Source organism: Castanea sativa, chromosome 5, assembly GCF_040712315.1.
Source record: "Castanea sativa cultivar Marrone di Chiusa Pesio chromosome 5, ASM4071231v1".
Taxonomy (NCBI): Eukaryota; Viridiplantae; Streptophyta; class Magnoliopsida; order Fagales; family Fagaceae; genus Castanea; species Castanea sativa.
In genome coordinates this window covers 73,173,343-73,185,292 of record NC_134017.1, presented here as the reverse complement: position 1 = coordinate 73,185,292, position 11,950 = coordinate 73,173,343, and the positions used below count along the sequence as shown (strand labels likewise).

Below are 11,950 nucleotides of genomic sequence, written 5' to 3'. Positions count from 1 at the left end.
TTGAAGCAAACAAAGGTTGGTGGACGGCAGCCCAGCAAGCTCCAGATGTGATAGAAACTAGTGGGGATAGCAAATTTGGAGAACACATGGTGGGTGGTCTTGTTCATGATGTGGTCAATGATGGCATAGATGGTTCGGGTTGTACCCAGGTCACGTTGGAGATACCCATCTATGTCTTTGGTCGGTTGGAAATGGAATAGAGGGGAATGGAGGAGAGAGGAAGGGATAGAAGAAGTAATATCAGAACCAACAAGAAGGGTAATGTTGTAATTTTGGGAGAGGAGGAGTTTGCAGATCTCAATACAAGGGAAGAGATGGCCTTGCGCAATTTTGGGCACCACCGAAATCTCACTTGAGCTTGAACTTGAATATGAAGAAGACATTTTTAATTGAACTTGTTTTCATAAACACAACAGAACAAAGCTGGTATTTGAGTTGATTTGAGTTGAGTGTACTAAAATTTGGTTTGGTTCAATGGGTTCCAACTCTAGTGAGACAAGTTTGGCTCTATGGCCTCTCTCACTCTCTCTCTCTCTCTCTCTCTAAATCTGACAGGGTCGGTTTGGTTGGAAAGATGGAAAAGTGAAAAGATAGAAAATAGATGGAGGATGGAAAAGTGGGAGGAATGAAAAGTTTTTAGTTTTCCTCAGTTGTGTTTGGTTGAGAGGGTTAAAAAGTAAAGGGATGGAAAACTTTTTGGTTTGGTTGAAAATAAGGTTTGTATAAATTTACCATCATGCCCCTCTTAAATAAAACAAAAGGTAATACATTATACTTTTAAAAAAAATTGTGTATAGATGAAAGTGGACATTTCAAAAAATAGCATAAGAAATCATCCAAAAGTGTTTTCTTAAAAAAATAATAAAAATAAAAATTAAGAGAAAAAAAGAAAGAAAAGAAGAAAAACCCACCACCTAACAAAACAAAAGAAAGAAAAATAAAAAAAAGCCAATGTTGCAGTGGAAAAGTCAAAAGAGAAAGAAAAAAAAAAAGAGCCAGAAACGTTAAAATATTTTTCCCACGTTAAAAAAAAAAAAGAATAAAAAAGTGGGGGCAGTTTTGTCAAAAAAAAATTTTCACTTTTCAATCCAATTTGGAGAGATTGTATTTTGAAGGGGGAGGAGAGAAAACTTGTGAGTCCCACCACTTTTCTCTCCCCCTCCCCTCTCAACCAAACAGTGAAAAATATCATTTTCCACCCTATTTTCCATCCTCCCTGTTTTCACCCCAACCAAACACACCCTAAGGTTTCTCTCTCCTCTAGCATCTGATTCACGTATTAGAATTGGTTTTTTGAAGTCCACGTGAGTTTCACGTGACTGTTATGTTGGTATTCTAATAAGAGACTAACTTATGTATTAATTTGACAGTTGTGAATAGTTTATGGAGTAAATTGACCAATTTAAAAGTCCAAGAATGTTATGGCCATTAATTAAAAGTTCAAAGAGTGGTAGAACATTTTTTTCACCTATAAACCTAATGAACCTTTGGTAGACAAAAAGTTAAAGAATGGATCTTCTAAATAGGTGAAGTAAATAATGTTTCCCTTTTAATAGTTACAAATAAATGTACTAGTATTAGATAAAAATCACTTTTCACTATTTATTTATGGGAGAGTTCATAATTCTCACTCTAAACTATAAATTGAGCGGTCTCTCTTTAATGAAATCTTTTCCTTCCTAGAATATTCCACAATAAAATGATGGAAACACCCGCAACTAATTAGTTCACCTAAATAGCCATATTAGAGCATCCATAGCAGTGGAGCTAAAAATTTAGCAATTTAGCTCTACCAAAAGTTATTTTATCTATTTTACCTACACATATGTTGCAGCAGTGGATCTATTTTAGCTTTCAACACAATAAAATAATATAAACATCATAATAAAATAATATATCTACCACAATAAAATAATACATCTCACTACAATAAAAACACCACAATAAAAAGGTAATGTGAACACAAAATAAAAAATTAATTTTTTTTAGCTCTCATGAATAGTGCACATCTATCTATAGATGTGCACTGTAACAATGAGCTAAAAAAATATAGATTTAGCTCCACTGCTGCATGCTTCTTTTTGGTGTTTTGGTGGAGCTAAAATAGCTATATAGCTATTTAGCTCCACTGCTACAAGTGCTCTTACCAAACCACTAAACTAACTTCTCCTTTTTCTACGAAAAAAAATTAAATAAGTAAAATAAAATTCTCACAACATAAACTCTTCCTGAAAATGGCAGCATCCTTCTCAACCAAAAGGATATGGTTGTCAAGCAGAATTTTTTATTTTACCGAAATTTAGAAGTGTTTGGTATATGGAGTTTGAGTTGCGACTTTGAAGCAAGATATATGCATCTTCCCTTGCATAGTATGTGATGCCTACATATTTATGTGATACATACACTATAAGAGTGATGATGCATATATGAGATACGAAAGTCGAGAGGCTACAAGTCATTAGCTGAGTACTACCTCAGCTCCAAGCCGTTGAAAGTCTAAGAAGTTGTGATTCAAGCCATGGCTCATCGAGTCAACATGAAAGTATTTATCTCATACAATGGATAAATGTATATTTTCTCTCATACCGTGTATATCCTACAACTATGTGGGACCCATGCTCTATAAAAGAGATGCAGCGTATGTTTAATGCATGAGAGAAATACCTTTTTAGCATGAACAGGCTATTAAAGATAGGTGGACCCCAAGATATGGTTCTCTTTCTAACTTTCTCCTTCAATTCTCATTTGGGTTTGTGACTTTGTATATTACAAGGCACAAATTTTATAATAGAGTAATCTTCTTTGTTAATTCTTTCCCAATCAATGTTGTTGGCAACTGCCCCGTCATCAAATTTCGTTAAAATTTGCAAAAGTAATTCATAAAGCAAACCTCACTAGAACTAATTTGTATAAATGATGCCTTAATTGAACTAGTTTATATAACTCTGCTTCATATGGTGGATTAATTTTAGGTATAGAGGTACCATCAGAGGTTTTTTTTTTTTTTTTTTTGAAGCTGGTTTTTCATTAGTTTTTCACTTCATTATCAAAATATGTGTGTTCTTGTGTTGACTGCTTCACTCTTTAGATTTGATTTATATTTGTAGTTGTGGACCTTGTGGTTAATTGATTAATACTATGATCACCAAATTGATCAAATAAAATTATTTTTAATTAATCCATATAATTAACAAAACGGGTTTAAAACTTTAAATTAAAACTTTATAATTATAATTTTTCCTCAATCTAATTGTCCATAGAAATTAAACTAGGGAAATCAAGAGCATACTGTCAATTTTTTTTTCTTAAGCTCGGCCCAATTTTCAATTGAAAATTTAATTTTTAAATATAGCAGGGATTTTAATAAAACACAAACAAAAGTATTACAGGGAGGTTCTGGTTCACAGACTAACTATTTTTGGAATCTAACAACTATATAGGGAGACGTCACCTTTTGGTGGAATACATTTAAAAGGCTTTAATTAAACGTCATCGTTTGTATCAATAATATCACGTGGACACATCTGTGTTTTAATGATAGAACATGAGGCCTGATAAGAAACGTCACCGTTTCATTTATTTAAAAAAAAAAAAAAAAAAGGTACGAATAGACCAAATGAATTGAGTAGGACTGAATGGACCAAAACAACTTGCCTACTTATTCTCTCTCAGCTAGGGTGGCAAAATTAAACATGACTCATGAACTAGACATAACACGACATTAAATTAGCAAGTTAAGGGTAAGATTTAATAGATTCATATCATATTTGAGTTGATATGACTGACCCGTTTAATAAATTGATTGGCCTATAGAACCCGTTTGACCAGTCTGACCTGTTTAATTAAATGACATTTTACCAATATACTTTTTAAACCCTAGCTAGGTATATAAACTTATAAGTTGTTGTGGTTTATTTTCTTTGAAATATTGTGATTGATTATTTGTAATAGTGAGATATGTTTTAGTTTTGAATGATTATTTGTGATGCAGATATTCATTAAGAATATTTGGCCATGCCTTGATGACTCAGTCTTTAATCTTTGTATCCCAGTATGTCAATCTCAAGCCAATTTTCTGGACCATGAATCTGCGAACTCCATCAAACTATCAAAATTACTCACTTCAGTAAGGAATACGTGCTAAAAGTTAATGATATGTAACATGTTTCTGTAGAATCCATTAAATTTCTCTAAATCTAAAGAGATTTAATACGCCAGTCATTTTCAGGTAGAAAAATGGGGGGAATGTGCGTATTAACGGTGTAGATGGCATCAATGTAGTAAGTTATGCAACGTTTGAAAGTATAATGGAAACTAACAACTCGAGTTTTTGAAACTCGAGATCCACATTAAAACTCGAGTCTCCAAGACTCGCTTTGCGAGTTTGTGCTGGAGGAGGTGGACAGAAAATGCCACATAGATCTCGAGTCTCTGAGACTCGAGTTCTATGAAGCAAAACCATTCTGCACTTGAGCAACAATAGAACTGAAGACGACGAAGAACAGACCTGAAGAAGAACCAACGATCTGACGACGAAGAGGAAGAACAGGCGACGAAGAACAGAGGAGACAGACAACGAAGAATAGAGGAGACAGACAACGAAGAACAAATCTGAGATGCGTTGTCTCCGCCGATGGGTTTGCCGATGGGTTTGCTGATGGGTTTGCCGATGAGTTTGCCGATGTGGATTTGCCGATGGGTTTTCTGATGTCTGCGCTTGTCTCCGCCGATGGGTTTGCCGATCGGGTTTCTAATGTCTGTGCTTGTCTCCGCCGATGGGTTTGCCGATCTGGTTTCTGATTTCTGCGCTTGCCTCAGGTTGGGGTTTGTATGTTTAGGTGGGAAATTGTTCTGGAGATGGGAGGGCGAAGTGAAAATGATGATAAATCGAGTTTTTGAAACTCGATTTCAACCTGAAGCAAATCGAGTTTCAGAAACTCGATTTCAACGTGGTTCCACGTGGATTTTTCTTCCACATCAGGTACCACCACTTACAAATCGAGACTTAAAAACTCAAGTTTTATCTAGGAACTCGAGTTTTAAACACTCGAGATGCTAGTTTTCAACATTGTTTTAAAACGTGGCAACTAACTAAATTTTTTAATATTTAATGTTATTTAAAAAAAAAATTCTAGAAAAATGCATACCCTTAATTCGCTGAAAAATTGACGCTAAGAATGCCTCCAGTCGCTAGACGCAGTTCTGTTTGACTTGATGCAATATCCCTTTTGATACGCTACTTTTTAATTAGTTTGAAAGAAGGACTGCTTAGTCCTAAAAGAAAAGTCAAAGTCGGGGATCATAAGAGAGAAGAGAAGACTTCATAGAATCATAATACTCGATCAAACCAAAAAACTTTTCTTTCTTCTTATGTCTTCGATTCCAAAACAAATGATAATGTCTTTGATTCTGATAATTCTTCTCTTCCCATTTTGCACTTGCCTTGATACCTTAACACCAGACCAATCCATCAAGGATGACCAATCTTTGATTTCCAAAGAAAATAATTTTGCCTTTGGCTTCTTCAGCCCTGGCAACTCTAGCTATCGGTATCTTGGTATTTGGCACGTCAAAGTGACAAAACAAACTGTCGTGTGGGTTGCAAACAGGAATGATCCTATCAATGATTCTTCTGGAGTTCTCTCCATCAACCAGTTTGGAAACCTTGTCCTCCATGACAATTTTAACCGTCTTCTTTGGTCTACAAATGTTTCTGTCCAAGGGACAACCTCCTCTGTTGCTCAGCTTCAAGATTCAGGAAACCTGGTATTGGTCCAGGGCAATAACAAAAAGGTTTTATGGCAAAGCTTTGACTATCCTACAGACACTTTGCTTCCAGGAATGAGGCTTGGGTTGAATCGGATAACTGGGCTAGACAGGTTCTTGACATCTTGGAAGTCACAAGATGACCCGGGAACTGGGGACTACTTCTATAAGATGAAGCCTATCGGCTCTCCACAAGTCTTCTTGTATAAGGGTTCGACCCTGTATTGGCCGTCAGATCCATGGCCATGGCGAACATCATCTTCATCATCACCAGCAACGTCATTAGCCTCATTGGGTTTTCAGTATGATTTGTTTACAACGAAGATGAGGTATCTTACACCTACTTTTTTGAAGATCCCTCTATCATTTCTAGACTAGTGGTTGACAACTTAGGATCGTTCCGGGTACTTACATGGAATAATGGTGATCTTCAATGGAAGGAGTTATGGCCAATACCTAAATACCGGTGTGACGACTATGGACGGTGTGGTGCGTATAGTAAATGTGGTCCTGAGTCTACAGATATGTTTGTGTACATGTTTGCTAGGGTATGAACCTAAGTCTCCAAGGGATTGGTATCTCAGAGATGGTTCTGAAGGGTGTGTGAGAAAGCAGTCGATGTGTGGGAAATGGAGAAGGGTTTGTGAAGGTGAAACGTTTGAAGATTCCAGATTCGTTTAATGCAGCTTGGATGGACAAGAGTATGACTAGCTCAGACTCAGAGTGTGAGCAGGCATGCTTGAGTAATTGCTCTTGCACTGCTTTTTTCAGCATGAACATTGATGGGAAGGCGACCCGTTGCTTGGTATGGTATGGTGAATTGATGGACATTTTGGAGGATACACATGAACGGTGGGATCTAAATATACGTGTGGATGCAACTCAGTTAGGTACGTAGCCTTCTATGCTATCTTGAATTTGTTTTTCTAAATTTTCATTATTTCACTTTCGGAATTTTGGACTCACTATTTGCTTGTTTGTTGTTGTTGATTTTTTTTTTTTTTTTCAGCAACTTACACTAGGAAGTCCAAACGTTTTCTTGGCCACAAGAGGTAGCTGGCTATTATTATATCATCTGTTGTTGTGCCATTGTTTCTGGTATCCTTCACAGCCTATGTGTCTAATGAAGAAGAGGAAAACAAAAAGGTGACAAAATTGCTTGCATTGTATTGTTGATACACACACAGATATGTATAGTTCTTACTCCTTAGATCAGCCCACCATGTGAGGTATATAAATACTCAATTGCGAAATTATAGTAAAAAATTTCTATCAATATGTTTTAGGACAATGAAGAGAAAATTGCATAATCAAGTATCAAATTTTATCGGTACCAAAGACTCTTTGGAGGATAATGAGCTCGAGGACAGCAGTAGACATCTAGATTTATTGATTTTCGATTTAAGTTGCGTAATTGCTGCCACTGACAATTTCTCTCTGACCAACAAACTTGGGCAAGGTGGTTTTGGCTCCGTTTTTAAGGTACAATTACAATTCATATTAGACTCCTTCATTTTTGGTACCTCTTCTTTCTAAAAATCTATTTCCTTGATCTGTTTGTTTTCTTTTACTATATATGTTCAAAGAATATATTTGAAGTTCATATTTCAACACTATTGAAATCACATTTTGAGTTCACTAGATTTTTGTTGTTGTTGTAGATCCTACAAGAAGTTCATTGCTGAATTGGAGGAAACGCTTTGAAATCATTATTGCAATTGCTAGTGGGATTTTGTATCTTCATCAAGACTCAAGATTAAGAATTATTCACAGGGATCTTAAAACCAATAATATTCTATTAGATGGTGAGATGAACCCCAAAATTTTGGATTTTGGAACCGCTCGTAAATTTAAAGGTGACCAAATTCAAAACATGACAACTAGAGTTGTCGGACCATAATAAGTATCACTCAAACACATGCATGCACGTGCACATTCAGACTTGTACACTTGCCATACATACAAAAAATAAAGGCCTATGCAAACTTTAACATTATCTTTAATATTTTTCACATACAAGGGTTATATGTCACCGGAATATATAATATTTGGGAAATATTCAACCAAATTAGGGATGACAATTTTTCCCTGCCTCGCTTGACCCACCCTTCCCCGCTTCGCCCCGTGTGGGTTTTCCCCGCCCCGCAAAGGTAATGGGGCGGGGATGGGACGAGCTTTTACACCCGCACCATGGGGCGGGACGGAGATGGGTTTACACTTTTTAGACCCACCCCGCCCCGCCCCACCCCATCCCCGCCCCATCTCGCGTTAATAAGGATTAAGTTGTAATTTTTTTATACTCTAAAATTCTACTATTTAAACAAAAATATCATCAGCTTATTTTATTCTACCTAACATGATTCTACCTCTCTTGTCTTTTAAGCAAAGTTGGAAATAAGGTACCAATTTTAACTCTTTTTTTTGTCTTTTCATTCATGATTCATATGTCTTTCTCAACTTACTTTTCATCATTAACATAATATGAGATTTTTGTGTCATACTATGAGATTTTTGTTGTGACATTGTCTTGTTAAACATTTAGATAATATTATTTAGTTTTTGCTAAAAATTAGTTTGATTTAATAGGATAAATTGATTTATAATTTCAAGTATATTTTCAATATTGAAACATGTCATTTTATTTGAAAAAATGGTAATAGTTATAGGGAAAATTAATAAGAAATAAAGTTTTACAGTGTAGGGCAGGGTTTCGTGGGTCTTCGCGGGGCCTTAAGGGGCGGGGATGGGGCAAGAAATTTTTCCCGTCATGCGGGGCGGGGTGGGGATGTGGGGCAAGAAAAATCTATATGGGGCGGGGGGTGAAGATCCCATCCTTTGGCCTCACCCTGCCCCATTGCCATCCCTAAACCAAATCTGATGTCTTTAGATTTAGTGTCATGTTGTTGGAGATTGTGAGTGGCAAGAAGAACAATGATTTTTATCAGAACCACCCTTCTCTAACTTTAATAGGGCATGTATGTAAGAGAAAACAACAATCTTTACTATTTGCATTTATAATACAACCCCTTATGGATAATGCTACGACTCACACAGGTTTGGGAACTTTGGAGAGAAAATACAGCCTTGGATATAGTTGATTCATCAATAAATGAGTCATTTTTATCCCTTGAAGTCTTGAGATGCATTCAAATTGGGCTCGTATGTGTGCAAGCAGATGCAGTGGACCGACCAACAATGTCAGCAATTCTTCTCATGTTGAGTAGTGAAACAACTCTTCCTTCTCCGAAACAACCTGCTTTCATTTTTAGAAGAGCTACCAATGAACTTAAACAGGAGGAGAGCTTTATTCTATAAATGACATGACAATAACCAAGTTTGAAGCTCGCTAAATGCAAAGATTCTAGTTAAGCTACATCTAATTTGCTTCTATAAGGATTCTAGTTAGCTGCATCTAGATTGCTTCTATAGGTATTTGTAGGATAACATTTTACTCTTTTTGTATTTAAGAACAAACATAATTTCTTATTCTTTTTTTTTTTTGTTCAGTCATTTATTTTGTCACTAATAATCTAGATTTCTTAACTTGATTAGTGGCATTGTTTATAGGTGTTAGGACATATGTGAATCATGTTAAGAACAAATGTTATTTAGAATTAGCTAATCGTTTGACAAAACGCATTTTACTTGTAATTGGGTAGATCTAGGATGTGTTTAATACTTCGAAGAACAAGAGTTCAAGTCTAGTATTAAAGTTATGAATATTAGACTAAGAAACAAGTGTAGAAAAGCTATTTATTATAGCTGGACAGATTCACGACAGTTGCCAACAGATAATATCTATCAAGGATTTATGAATCTTGATAAATAGCTTGATAGATATATCTATTGACGTCTTGACAGATAGCTTGATAGCTGTATCTAACTATCTATTGAGAATTACGAAATTTAGATTTCCAAATCTGATTTTTGGCTTATGCTAACATGTATGTGTAGGGTTTTTTTTCTTACAACCCTAGACATATATAAGGCTTATTTTAAAGGCTATCACATATAAGAATACAAGTAGAACACATGCAAAAGGTGATCGATGCCTTACTGGTGAGTTAGTCATGTTGGTGAGTTAGTCATGTACTAGGAGTCATGCATCATCGGCTAGTCACGTACTGATATTCGTGCATCAAAATGGTGGCGTTCGTATATTGAAGAGTTCAGAGGTTCTGAAACGGTAGAAGGTTTTTACTGTGAGTTCATCTACGGAGATTATAGAGTTTAGGGACAAAGGTTTTGTACTAGATTTGAAACTTCTCTTTACTATAGTGAATTGCTTTTTGGGAAAGTTTGCCCCCCAGGTTTTTTATTGTGAAACTAGTTTGTTTCATTGGTTTTCCTAGGTCATCATATCTTGTCTTATTTAATTTTCCGCTGTGCATGATATTGACATAATATTAATGTTAGTTTGTTTTAACAAGGTTTATTCATAATCAATCTAATTAACAACTTAGGTTTAAAACTTGTTAATTCTATCGACCGAGATCTAAATTTCCCAATAGTAAGGTTCAAATACCCCCTTCCCCCCCCCCCCTAAAAATTGTGGTTGTAATAATTGAGTTATCCGAAAAAATAAAATCTTAGTTCTTTTAGAAGATTGAGAAATTGAGACACTAATTATGAATAAGGCACATCCAATCTATCTATATATATAATATCTAAAAGCTGAAGTAAAGCATTTATTATTGCTACGCTCCTGTTAAGCCACCTCATTTTCCTCGTCATTGCCACATAATTATTTTTTCATATTTATTTTTTACCTTTATTTTTTTCACAATATTAAATATATAAATACATTGGCTTTACAAATTCATCTTAGGCAGTTTTAACTTTACATATTCATCTACTTTAATTTTAATATTATAACTAATCATTATTGATACATATTTTCTTAGACAGTTTTAACATTACATATAAATTTTTCAATATATCTTCCTTTATTTTGGCTCTTCATATTTTCATCCTCTTACTATAAATTTGTCACTCTCTCCCATTTTATGCATATTTTATTCTCCCACACAAAAATGTTATATCTCTCTTCTCTCTTCTCTCTCTCAATTGTTTTCTTTTCATTTTTTGTTGGTTTTTTTTATGAGGTTTGTACTCCCATTGTCTTATTATTGACTAACTCATATGTGTTCATTGATGCAATTTTTTTTTTTATCATTTTATCTACAACATTAAATACTTTTAATGTTGTTAATCAGATTTAAGGAAAAATCATATTATAATATGTCCATATTTTGTATTGTTGTCAAGTTTTAGTTTATTTGGAAAACAATAGGATAGTCTAGACAATATGTTGACAAACAGTTAGTGCAGTTGAAGAAGATGGTCTTTGTGCAATTTCTTCTCACTATTTGTAAATATTTTTTTAACAAATTAGCACCAAATTGTTATGTCTTTATTATATGATGTTTTTAGATGCTTGAGTAATTTTTTAAGCATTTACATATCTTATTATTGTATTCTTTGAGATTATTAAGAAAACAAATTAAATTTTGAGTTTAAAATTGAAAGTTCACTTAGTGTATAAAACACTTGTGAATGTTTAGACCCCCAATTACAAATTTACAAAGCAAGCTTATATTCAAACAATATATGTGCGAAAAATGAACTATAAGCAATACCCAAATGATCAAACTACTCTAAGCCAAATTTTAATCACAATATAGTAGTAATTAAAAGCAAAGAGTAAGGGAAAGAGAGATGCAAACACAGATAACACCGGCACGTGTTATCGAAGAAGAAACCAAAGAACTCAGTGAAAAACCTCTCTACTGCCTTCCAAGCGGTAAATGATCCACTAGAAAATCAGTTGGGATATATGAATAGCAATAGACCCTCCAACCCTAATCTACCTAATGCATCTAAGCCCTCCAAGCTTCTTGCTTCAACAGGGTTACGCCGAACCTTGTCTTCTCTAGCTTACCGAATCCTGCAATTAGCCAATTGCATCAACCAATATGGATTGGTTCTCTCTCGAACTGCTTCTCAAACACCAATAACCTTCTCACTACTCTGAATTGGGTGAGGTATGGATTTGGTTTATGATCCTCTCAAGGGTATGACAATAGAGAGGGTGAGAGTAGAGAAATTCGGAGAATCAAATGTGTAAGATTGTGTATGACTCAATCTTGTTTGTCTCTAGGGTTTCTCTCTCAAAATTCTCTCT

The 11,950-nt window shown here is 35.0% G+C and overlaps 1 pseudogene; it reads left to right on the top strand.

The window, feature by feature from the left end:
• Positions 1 to 5,391: 5,391 nt before the first annotated feature.
• LOC142636457 (G-type lectin S-receptor-like serine/threonine-protein kinase RKS1) lies at positions 5,392 to 9,116 on the top strand (annotated as a pseudogene).
• Positions 9,117 to 11,950: the final 2,834 nt, after the last annotated feature.